Source organism: Cucurbita moschata, unplaced genomic scaffold (assembly GCF_002738365.1).
Source record: "Cucurbita moschata cultivar Rifu unplaced genomic scaffold, Cmos_1.0 Cmo_Scf00058, whole genome shotgun sequence".
In the NCBI taxonomy this organism is placed as follows: Eukaryota; Viridiplantae; Streptophyta; class Magnoliopsida; order Cucurbitales; family Cucurbitaceae; genus Cucurbita; species Cucurbita moschata.
The window spans coordinates 865,673-875,977 of NW_019268574.1; the positions used below are offsets into that span (position 1 = coordinate 865,673).

Below are 10,305 nucleotides of genomic sequence, written 5' to 3' on the forward strand. Positions count from 1 at the left end.
TTTGACCTATCAATAGGTAAAGATATTGAGACAACGACCTTTTGGGTTGTTGTTGCCACTGAATATTCTTCAAGAAGCTGGAGGCATGAGTATGAATTTCATCTCAAGTTTGCCAAAAACTTCTTCAAGAAGCTGGAGGCATGAGTATGAATTTCATCTCAAGTTTGCCAAAAACTAAGCAAAGTTTCACAATCATTTGGGTTGGGGTGGATAAGTCAACCAAGATTGCTCACTTCATTCTAGGTAAAGCTACATACCGAGTTGACTGATGGACACAATTATATGTCAAAAGAATAGTCCTCTACACAGTGTGTCGGTTTCCATCATGTTAGATTAGATGCAAGGTTCACCTCACACTTCTAAAAGGGTTTGCAGAAGGCGTTAGGGGTATGTTACTTAGGTTTAGTATGACTTTTCATCCAAAGATAGATGGATAGACTGAGCTGAAATTATTTTTTTTAATAGAATTTGCCTACAATGACAACTACCAAATAACCTTTCAAATGGCATCTTTTAAGGTTTTGTATTGGCGTCGGTGTCAGACTTCTAGGGGAGGTAGACAAACAACAAATTCTAGGGCTAAAGTTAGTTTAGACTACCAGCACAATAATATAGAAGAACAAACAAAGACTATTGGCTGCACAGAGCTGTTAGCATTGCTATGCAGAATTTCGTAAGAATGACCTTCAGTTTTCTATGGGTGATCACGTCTTTTAGAAGGTAGCACCTATGAGAGGGGTATTGAAGTTCGAGAAGAAGAGTAAGTTGAATGTGAGGTTCATAGGCCCTTTAAAATCCTAGAGAGGATAGAGCTTGTGGCATAGAAATTATCCTTTAAATATTATCAAACATGAGACACTCCTTCGAGGGGGAATCTATCATATGAAGAGAAACCTTTTAGGATATTGGCTAGATATATAGAGTAGTTGGACAACAAGCAGATGTTCTTGGTCAAGGTCTTATAAAGAGACCGTCAAGATGATGAAACAACTTAAGAAGGGAAGACAACATGAAGACAGTCCCACCGCGTTCTTGGTCAAGAATAAAAGTTTCTAAGGAGGGGAGAATTTGGAACACCAGAGTCCGATAAGTACGAATTTTCTCGATTTTCTTTTAAATTCTAAATTGTTAGATTTTTATTGAGAACCTTAGAGGCTAAATTTCGACATGAGGTAAAAGAGAAAAAATGCTTAGAAAAATTTAGAAACTCAAGAAAAATATACATAAAAATCATGGAAAAATAAAAATGGTTAAGGTCAATGCTAAAGGGGTGAATTGGTCTTTTCGACATCATGAGAAGAACTTAGAAATCAAGAACGGACAAAATTTAAGGGCCTAAATTCTCCGGTCAAGAACAAGAACTTGACAAGAAAGGTCATGATACCCTAACATAGCTTAAGGGCACGATTAAAAGCTTACAAATAGGCTACTTACTGAGTTTTTGTACTCACTCATATTTTCCATCTTTTCAGATAGCTAAAGAGTTGATCGAGTACAGGAGCAAACTCTGGAATAGGTGCCATGGACAAGTCACACCCTAGTCTCCAACCTCTTTTTATTTTCAGGTAGCTTGTTAATGTTTTTGTGTCCACTCTATTTAAAACTACTCACATTCCTCTTTTACCGTCACAACCACGATAACATTCAACCATTGATTTCTATAGTTATAGTTTTACAAACACTCGCCCTTACCATAATTGTTTTTTAAAATATGAGTATTGAAAAAGTAAATAACCCCTATTAAGTTGAAATGTCATAAAATCGAGAGACCTGTAAAATGATAAAAACTCTAACATTAATAAAATAAAAACTCGGGTCTATCTTAAATTTTCGAAAGTCAGATTGTTAGTCGACGTATTTAATTCGTGGGATGAAGTCGAAAGTATAGACAAAATTGAATAAAGGGTGTGGTTGGCAAACACAAGATGAAGTATCTAACCATGTTTTTGGTGTGTCAAGTCATTGTAGCGATGGAAGTTTCATGAGTCGGCCAAACAAGACTTTATGCTAATGTTGGTTGTTTTAGGACATTGTGGGGGCCTTTTTTGTTCTTTTTCTTAGCCCACTTTCCCTTTCTTTTTTTGGATGTCTACAATGACATGATTTTGTCCGGTTTGAACATAAGCTCTCATGGCTTTACTTTGGGTTTTTTCAAAAGGTCTCATACCAATGGAGATACGTTGCGGGATCCCAACAATCCTCCCCTCGAATAGCTTCCCCTTAAACGAGGCTGGACTTCTTTTTTTGAAGTCTTTGAACAAAGTACACCCTTTGTCTTTGGACTCCTATTTTAAAGGTGGTTGGACTCCTTTTGTTTGGAGTCTTCAAACAATACCCTTTGTCTTTGGGCTTCTCCAAAAGGGGAGCCTCCCCTTAAACGAGGCTGGACTCTTTTTTTTTTTTTTGAGTCTACAAATAAAGTACACCTTTGTTTGACACTTGAGGATTCTATTGACATGGTTCTGATACCATGTTAGTTTGAGCATAAGCTCTTATGGCTTTGCTTTCGGTTTCTCTAAAAGGCCTCGTACCAATGGTGATACTATTCCTTGCTTATAGACCCATGATCCTTCTCTAAATTAGCCTAGATCGTGAGATCCCACATCAATGGGGGAATGGAACGAAACATTCTTCGTAAGTAGAAGTGGGATCAAAAGTACAATCTTCATTAATATTCACAACCTTTAAATAATATATAAGCTACCAACTAATACCTAAAAATAAGGAAAAATATATCATTAATTAAATATATTTTAATAGTGTGGAAACCTCTCTTGAGTAGATAAGTTTTAAAACTGTAAGACTATCGATGGTACGTAATAAGTCAAAACGGACAATATCTTTTAAATGTAAGCTTAGTATTTTACTAATTAGACATAATAATTTAATCATGCCCAAATATTATTCGAAAAAAATATTTATCGAATAATAAAAAAGGAAGGATAGTTTTTAAAAATTGTGTTATTTTGGAATCAACCCAACTTTTTAGCCATCGCTTTTGGAGTAATCTTTAGAAAAAAGAAATATATATATTAATGAAAGTGCCTCGATTGTCCACTTGGTAGAGACCATAAGAAGAAGGAATTTGGTAATTTGGTCGATGCAATTGGGAACAATAATAATCTTTCCTTTATTTTCTTCCTCCAATTTTCTTCCTCCAATCGATATTAGAATGCATTCTCTCCATCAATTCTATTTCTTTTATTCTACGATTCTTTTTCCAGTGTCAAATTCAAATATTAAGTCTCTTGATAGTTGAAGATGTAGAGATATGATTCAAAGTATTTAAAATGAAGATATGATTCGAAGTAGTTGAGATATGATTCAAATATTCAAACTATCAAGATTTTAGGAGATTTTAGGAGATTTTTAGTAGATTTGAATTTATCTAGATTTACTATTTCGATGATTTACTATTTCTGGTCCAGTATTAAGCTATAAATACTGTAATTGTGTAACCGTCTAAGCATCAAGTCAGTAGACATTAATAAAGCACTGCAGCTTCTATTTATTTTTATCTCTTTCACTATCCCCTTTTCCAACAATTTTGACAGCATCAAGTCAGTAGACATTAATAAAGCACTGCAGCTCCTATTTATTTTTATCTCTTTCACTATCCCCTTTTTCAACAATTTTGGTATCAGAGCCAAGTTCGTTCGACATGAGGGCGAGTGATTATTTTCTTTCACAAAGCAAAAATGGCAATAGCTAGTTTTTCTTCCTCTGCACCGTTGTTACCAATCTTTAATGGTGAGAAGTATGAGTGGTGGAGCATCAAGATGAAGACCTTGCTCAGATCGCAGGAGCTATGGGACTTGGTGGAGCACGGGTTTGTTGATGTATTAGAACCCACAATAGAAGAAAAGGAGAGACTAAGAGAAATCAAGAAAAACGATGCCAAGGCTCTATTCACTATTCAGCAAGCAGTTCATGAGACTATCTTTTCACGAATTGCAGCAGCAACCACATCAAAGCAAGCATGGTCAATTCTACATAAAGAGTTCCTAAGAGATTCAAAAGTCATAACAGTAAAATTGCAATCCCTAAGACGTGATTTTGAAACTCTACTCATGACGAATGGCGAATCAATTGCTGACTTTTTGTCAAGAACAATGGCAATAGTCAGTCAGATGCGTACCTATGGAGAGAAAATTTCAGACGAAACAATTGTTGCAAAGGTGTTGAGAAGCTTGACTCCAAAGTTTGACCATGTGGTGGCTGCCATAGAAGAAGCTAAGGATCTATCCATACTCTCCATTGATGAACTGATGGACTCGCTTCAGGCTCGTGAGGCAAGAATCAATAGATCATCAGAAAAGAACAAGAAAAGGGCACTTCAAGTGAAGGAGACAACCAACCACAAAAACAACGAAAGAGAAAATATTCATTTAGTAGGTAGAAGTCGTGGAAGAGGAGGATTTCGCAACTTCCATGGTGGTCGTGATAATAGGGGTAGATGGAGAAGTGATGGACAGAGACAATTCAATGAATAAAGGAATGTCATACAATGTTACCATTGCAGAAGGTATGGGCACACAAAATCTGATTGTTGGTATAAAAATCAACGAATGAATTTTGCAGCAGAAAATGAAGAAGAAGAAGAAAAGCTGCTTATGGCGTGCATGGATACTAATCCAAAAAAAGGTGACTTATGGTTTGTTGATAGCAAATGCTCGAACCATATGACAGGCACCAAATCCTTATTCAAAGAGCTTGATGAGACGCAAAAAATTAAGGTGCAACTTGGAAACACAAAAGAGATGCAAGTTGAGGGAAAAGGTATAGTGAAAGTTGAAACCCGTCATGGTAAGATAAAACAAATAGATATGTTCAATTTGTACCTGATTTAGGGTACAATTTATTGAGTGTTGGACAATCAATGACGAGAGGACATTCAGTTCTATTTGATGACAATACATGTGTCATTACACATAAGAAATCATGCCATAAAGTTCAAATTGTCATGACTTCAAATAAGATGTTTCCACTTGATATTTCTAACATGGAGGATTTTGCTCTTACTGTTAGCGCGAAAGATGACTCAACATTATGGCATCTCAGATATGGACATCTTCATATGAACGGCCTAAAAATACTCAGGGATAAAGGTATGGTTTTCGGATTACCAAGAATTGATTCAACTAATTTGTGTGAAGGATGCATTTATGGCAAGCAAACTAGGAAGTCCTTTCCCATCGGAAAAGCTAAAAGAGCTTCACATTATCTAGAACTAATTCATGCTGATTTATGTGGGCCAATGCAATCGAAGTCCTTGGGTGGGAGTACATACTTTTTACTATTCATTAATGACTATAGTCGCATGAGCTGGGTTTACTTCCTACGACATAAGTCGGAAACTTTTCAGAAGTTCCAGATTTTTAAAGCTATGGTGGAGAACCAAAGTGGCTGTAACATTAAAGTTCTTCGCACAGACAGAGGTGGCGAGTTTATATCTAAAGAGTTTAATCTCTTTTGTGAAGAAGAGGGCATCCAAAGGGACTTAACAGCTCCCTACACTCCAGAACAAAATGGAATTGCTGAACGAAAAAATCGAACTATTGTGGAGATGGCAAGAAGTATGTTACAAGCAAGGAGACTTCCAAACCAATTTTGGGCAGAAGCCATAGCAACATCTGTTTATCTATTAAACCTCTCACCAACAAAGGCTGTTATGAATCGAACTCCTTATGAAGCATGACATGGAAGGAAACCATCTGTAAGTCATTTACGAATCTTTGGTTGTGTTGCTTATGCTTTGAAACATCCTCAAGTTCGTCAAAAGCTTGATGAAAAATCTGAAAAATGCATTTTCATTGGCTATTGTACTCAATCAAAGGCATATAAATTGTACAATCTCATTAGTGAAAAGATTTTAGTTAGAAGGGATGTAATATTTAATGAAAACATGAGTTGGGATTGGAGTAAAGAACAGGAGCAGCAAAAGATTACAGTTGAAGTTCCTCCAAACGATGAGACAAGGGTCAACTCTAGTACATCCCCTAGTGCCTCCACTGCAACCCAAAATGTGTCAAATTTATCATCTTCAGCATCACTAAACAGCGATTCTTCTCTTGAAGAACTTTCGGATGAGACACCTCCAAAGAAGTATAAATCTTTAACTGACATATATGCATCATGTAAATTTGCTCTTACTTTTTCAGATCCTATGAGTTATGAAGAAGTAGCTGAAAAAGAAGAGTGGAAGAAAGCCATGGTAGAAGAGATGCAGTCCATTGAGAAAAATGAAACATGGGAGATGGTTGACTTACCAAACGAAAAAAATGCAATCAATTTGAAATGGGTGTTCAAGACAAAATTTGCACCAGATGGAAGCATACAAAAGCATAAGGCCCGTCTTGTAGCAAAAGGGTATGCACAACAACAAGGTATAGATTTTGAAGAAACTTTTTCTACAGTAGCTCATTTTGAAACTGTAAGAACTATTCTAGCATTAGCAGCATAATTGTGATGGCCGGTTTATCAGTTTGATGTTAAGTCAACATTTCTTAACGGAGATTTACAAGAAGAGGTTTATGTAGCACAACCAGAGGATTCATAAAGAAGGACAAAGAAACAAAGGTATACAAGTTGAGAAAGGCACTATACGGATTAAAGCAGGCCCCTCGAGCTTGGTACAGCAAGATTGACGGGTATTTTCAAAAGAAAGGATACATGAGAATTGAGAATGAGCCTAATTTATATATGAAGAAGGAAGGTAAAAGTTATTTCATCATTATTTGCCTCTATGTTGACGATTTTATTTACACTAGCTCTTCTAACTCTCTTTTGGATAAATTTAAGTCTCAAATGATAAGTGAATTTGAGATGTTAGATATGGGTCTATTACACTATTCTCTTGGTCTTGAAGTATATCAAGTTGAAGATGGAATTTTTATTTCACAAAGAAAATATGCCAAAGATATTATGAGTAAATTTGGTATGCTTAATTGTAAGCCTGTAGCTACACCTATGAATATTAATGAGAAATTACAACATGATGATGGAGCAGAAATGACAGATGTTAGAAGGTTAAGGAGCTTGGTTGGCGGACTAGTTTACCTAACTCACACACAACCCGACATTGCATTTCCTGTTGGTATTATTTCTAACTTTATGCAACATCCTTCAAAGGTTCATTATGGAGCAGCAAAAAGAGTCTTACATTACATTGCCGGAACTATGGAGTATGGAATTTGGTATTCTAAATCCTCTAATTTCAAACTATATGGATTCACTGATAGTGATTGGGCAGGATCATTAGATGATAGACGAAGCATTTCAGCCAATGTTTTCACTTTAAGGTCAGGAGTGATCACTTGGAGCTCAAAGAAGCAAGCAACAGTGGCGTTGTCAACGTCAGAAGCAGAATATGTTGCAGCAACTTCAGCAGCATGTCAAGCCATTTGGCTAAGAAGAATGTTAGCTAATCTTCAACAAGAGCAAAAAGGGGCAACAAAGATATTTTGTGATAATAAAGCAACTATTTCTATGACAAAGAACCCAGCGTTTCACTGTAGAACAAAACATATTGAACTTCGACATCACTATATTCGTGATCTTGTTGCAGATGAAGAAATTGTCTTGGAATATTGTAACACCGATGAACAACTAGCAGACATACTTACCAAGGCTTTGTCAAAAGAAAAGTTTTGCTACTTCAGACGATTACTTGGCATTTGCAACTTTGAATCAAGGGGGAGTGTTGAGATATGATTCAAAGTATTCAAGATTTAAAGTAGTTGAGATATGATTCAAATATTCAAACCACCAAGATTTTATGAGATTTTAGGAGATTGTTAGTAGATTTGAATTTATCTCGATTTCGATGATTTACTATTTCTGGTCTAGTGTATAAGCTATAAATACTGGAATTGTGTAACCGTCTAAGCATCAAGTCAAGTAGACATTAATAAAGCACTGCAGCTTCTATCTATTCCTATCTCTTTCACTATCCCTTTTTCCAACAGAAGAATAGGGTGTACGGAAATGAAATTCTATTTTATGTTTTCAAACTTGTAACGACTTTACTTTTTCTTTTGAAAAAAAGTTATCACTGCATGCATACCATACGTAAAGGTTCATAGGTGAAAATGTTTGCTAAAATAACCTCTCCTAAATGGTGGTAAAAGTTTTCTATTTATAATAATTTATCGAAGAGAGAAATATGGTAAAGTACAAATAATATGAAAAGAACAAGAAAATGAAAGAATAATAAAAGAATACAATATATTTGTTTTACTGAAAAGGCAAATATTAAACACGTAAGGCTAGATATTTACCTTATAATAGACGGTCAACTATCCTTAACAATACGTTCATTTTAAACATAATAATTGCATCATAAAATCAACATAATTGAAAACAAAAGAAATAACATCTCTTATCAAAATTTTGAAATAGATGGGAGTGTCAGAAGACCGAGTTAGACAACGATGAAAATCTAGAAAAGCATTAATGAATCAATTTTCTCTTAATATTACAACATATGGGTTTTTGGCAACCTCAAAGTTGAGATGGCCGAGTTGGTCTAAGGCGTCAGATTAAGGTTCTGGTCCGAAAGGGCGTGGGTTCAAATCCCATTCTCAACAATTTAATTTATGTACTTTTTTTTTTTTTACATTAATGTCCGATGCGGTGGGGTGACACCTTTGATAGTGTCGGCAAGTAATATTCATCGTGGGTGGACTCTTTCTATTGCTATCTCTCAATGATTACATACTGCTAAGAAGAGAGTAGGTTCTCACATATCGACATATAACGCAACAACCTTCAAATGGCACCCATCCGACCCTCTTCAATTCTTCAAATAGCACCTATCCATCCGACCCTCTTCAATAAGCTTCAAATGTCATCTCTCCACCACTTTAGGCCTTGTGGCCTAAGAGAGTTACCATGTGGCACATATGACTTCTTTGGAAATAGGTCTTTCAATGTCAATGTCGGACGCAATGGGGCTGGCGACATTGCGCCCTGTCCATGTGTCGACATTTGGTATAAGCATCTGCTGTCCTATATGGTGTCCTTAAAAGATATGACATGCACACTAGATGGCCCAATGCCTGGATGGAACTAGATGAATGGATGTGCGAGATTTCTCGAAGATATTTACGACAGATGGGTCAGTTGAGATGGTCAATTTGAGATGGTCCTTTACATCATCAAAGTTGAAATAACAATAACAATGAGTTCAAATTTATGAAAATGGCCTTATCCAACCCAAGGGCTTAAACAGAAATGCAAATACCCTAGTTTCGATTCGATGATCTTCACAATAACGTGGTCATTGATACTTGGGTGCCTTACTTTTACTTGAAAAAAAGGTAACACATGGTTTTAGTATTTAAAAGTACTCAGTAAGTAGTCTGTCACACTATTGAGGTCGAAAAATATATGCACAAGAAAATCATGGGACATTTTTTCATAAAAACATCGTAGCCTTAGGCTTTACTTTCCAGTCAAAATAGGTTGAATGTGCAGTACTCCAAGCGAGCTCGTATACGTACCCCATGAACCTGAATCGTCAGTCTAGTGCACGCTCACGCTACTAGACGCCATAGAGGGAAAGGGCCCACATAACATCGTGGCAAATATAGATATCATAAAAGTACATGTCCGTACTAATTATCATGGGGAAGTATCTCGATGCACCTAACAAGCAAAATGCATAAGGTCCCATAACATCCAAACATGGCATATATGTAAGTCATGAGATCTCATATTGATTTCCATCCAAAATATTAACAATTTCCATCGGAAATTAATATTTTTGAAATTTTTTTTTTTAGTTCAAAGATATTTATTTATTTTTTTTTTTTAATTTAAGAGTAATTTTTTTAATTTTTCAAAAATTTAAAAATATTATTCAAACTTCTGAAAATGTAAAGATATTTTTTAGATCGTGAGATCTCATATCTATTGAAGAGTGGAACCAAACATTTATGGTAAGGGTGTGAAAACCTCTCTTTAGTAGACGAGTTTTAAAAATTGTGAGACTAACGATACGTAGCAGATTAAAACGGACAATATCTATTAACAGTAAGCTCAGTATTTTACTAATAAGTTTATTGTTAACAAAACTTGTAAGCCATTGCTTTTGGAATAATCTTTGAAAAAGTATTATACTCGAAAATATAATATAATATATATATAGATATAGATATATTAATCAAAGTACCTCAATTTTCCTCTACGTTGAGACCATACGAAGAAGGAATTTCGTAATTTGGTGGATGAAATTGGGAACAATAATAATCTTTCTTTATTTTCTTCTTCCAATTGATAATTGAAGAATAAGGGATACGGAAT

At 35.4% G+C, this 10,305-nt stretch overlaps 1 non-coding gene across 1 annotated transcript; it reads left to right on the top strand.

Annotated features, from left to right (window-relative positions):
• Window positions 1–8,507: 8,507 nt before the first annotated feature.
• Window positions 8,508–8,588, top strand: TRNAL-AAG. Its single transcript has one exon. It is a non-coding gene; the product is annotated as a tRNA-Leu (tRNA).
• The last annotated feature ends 1,717 nt before the right edge of the window (window positions 8,589–10,305 follow it).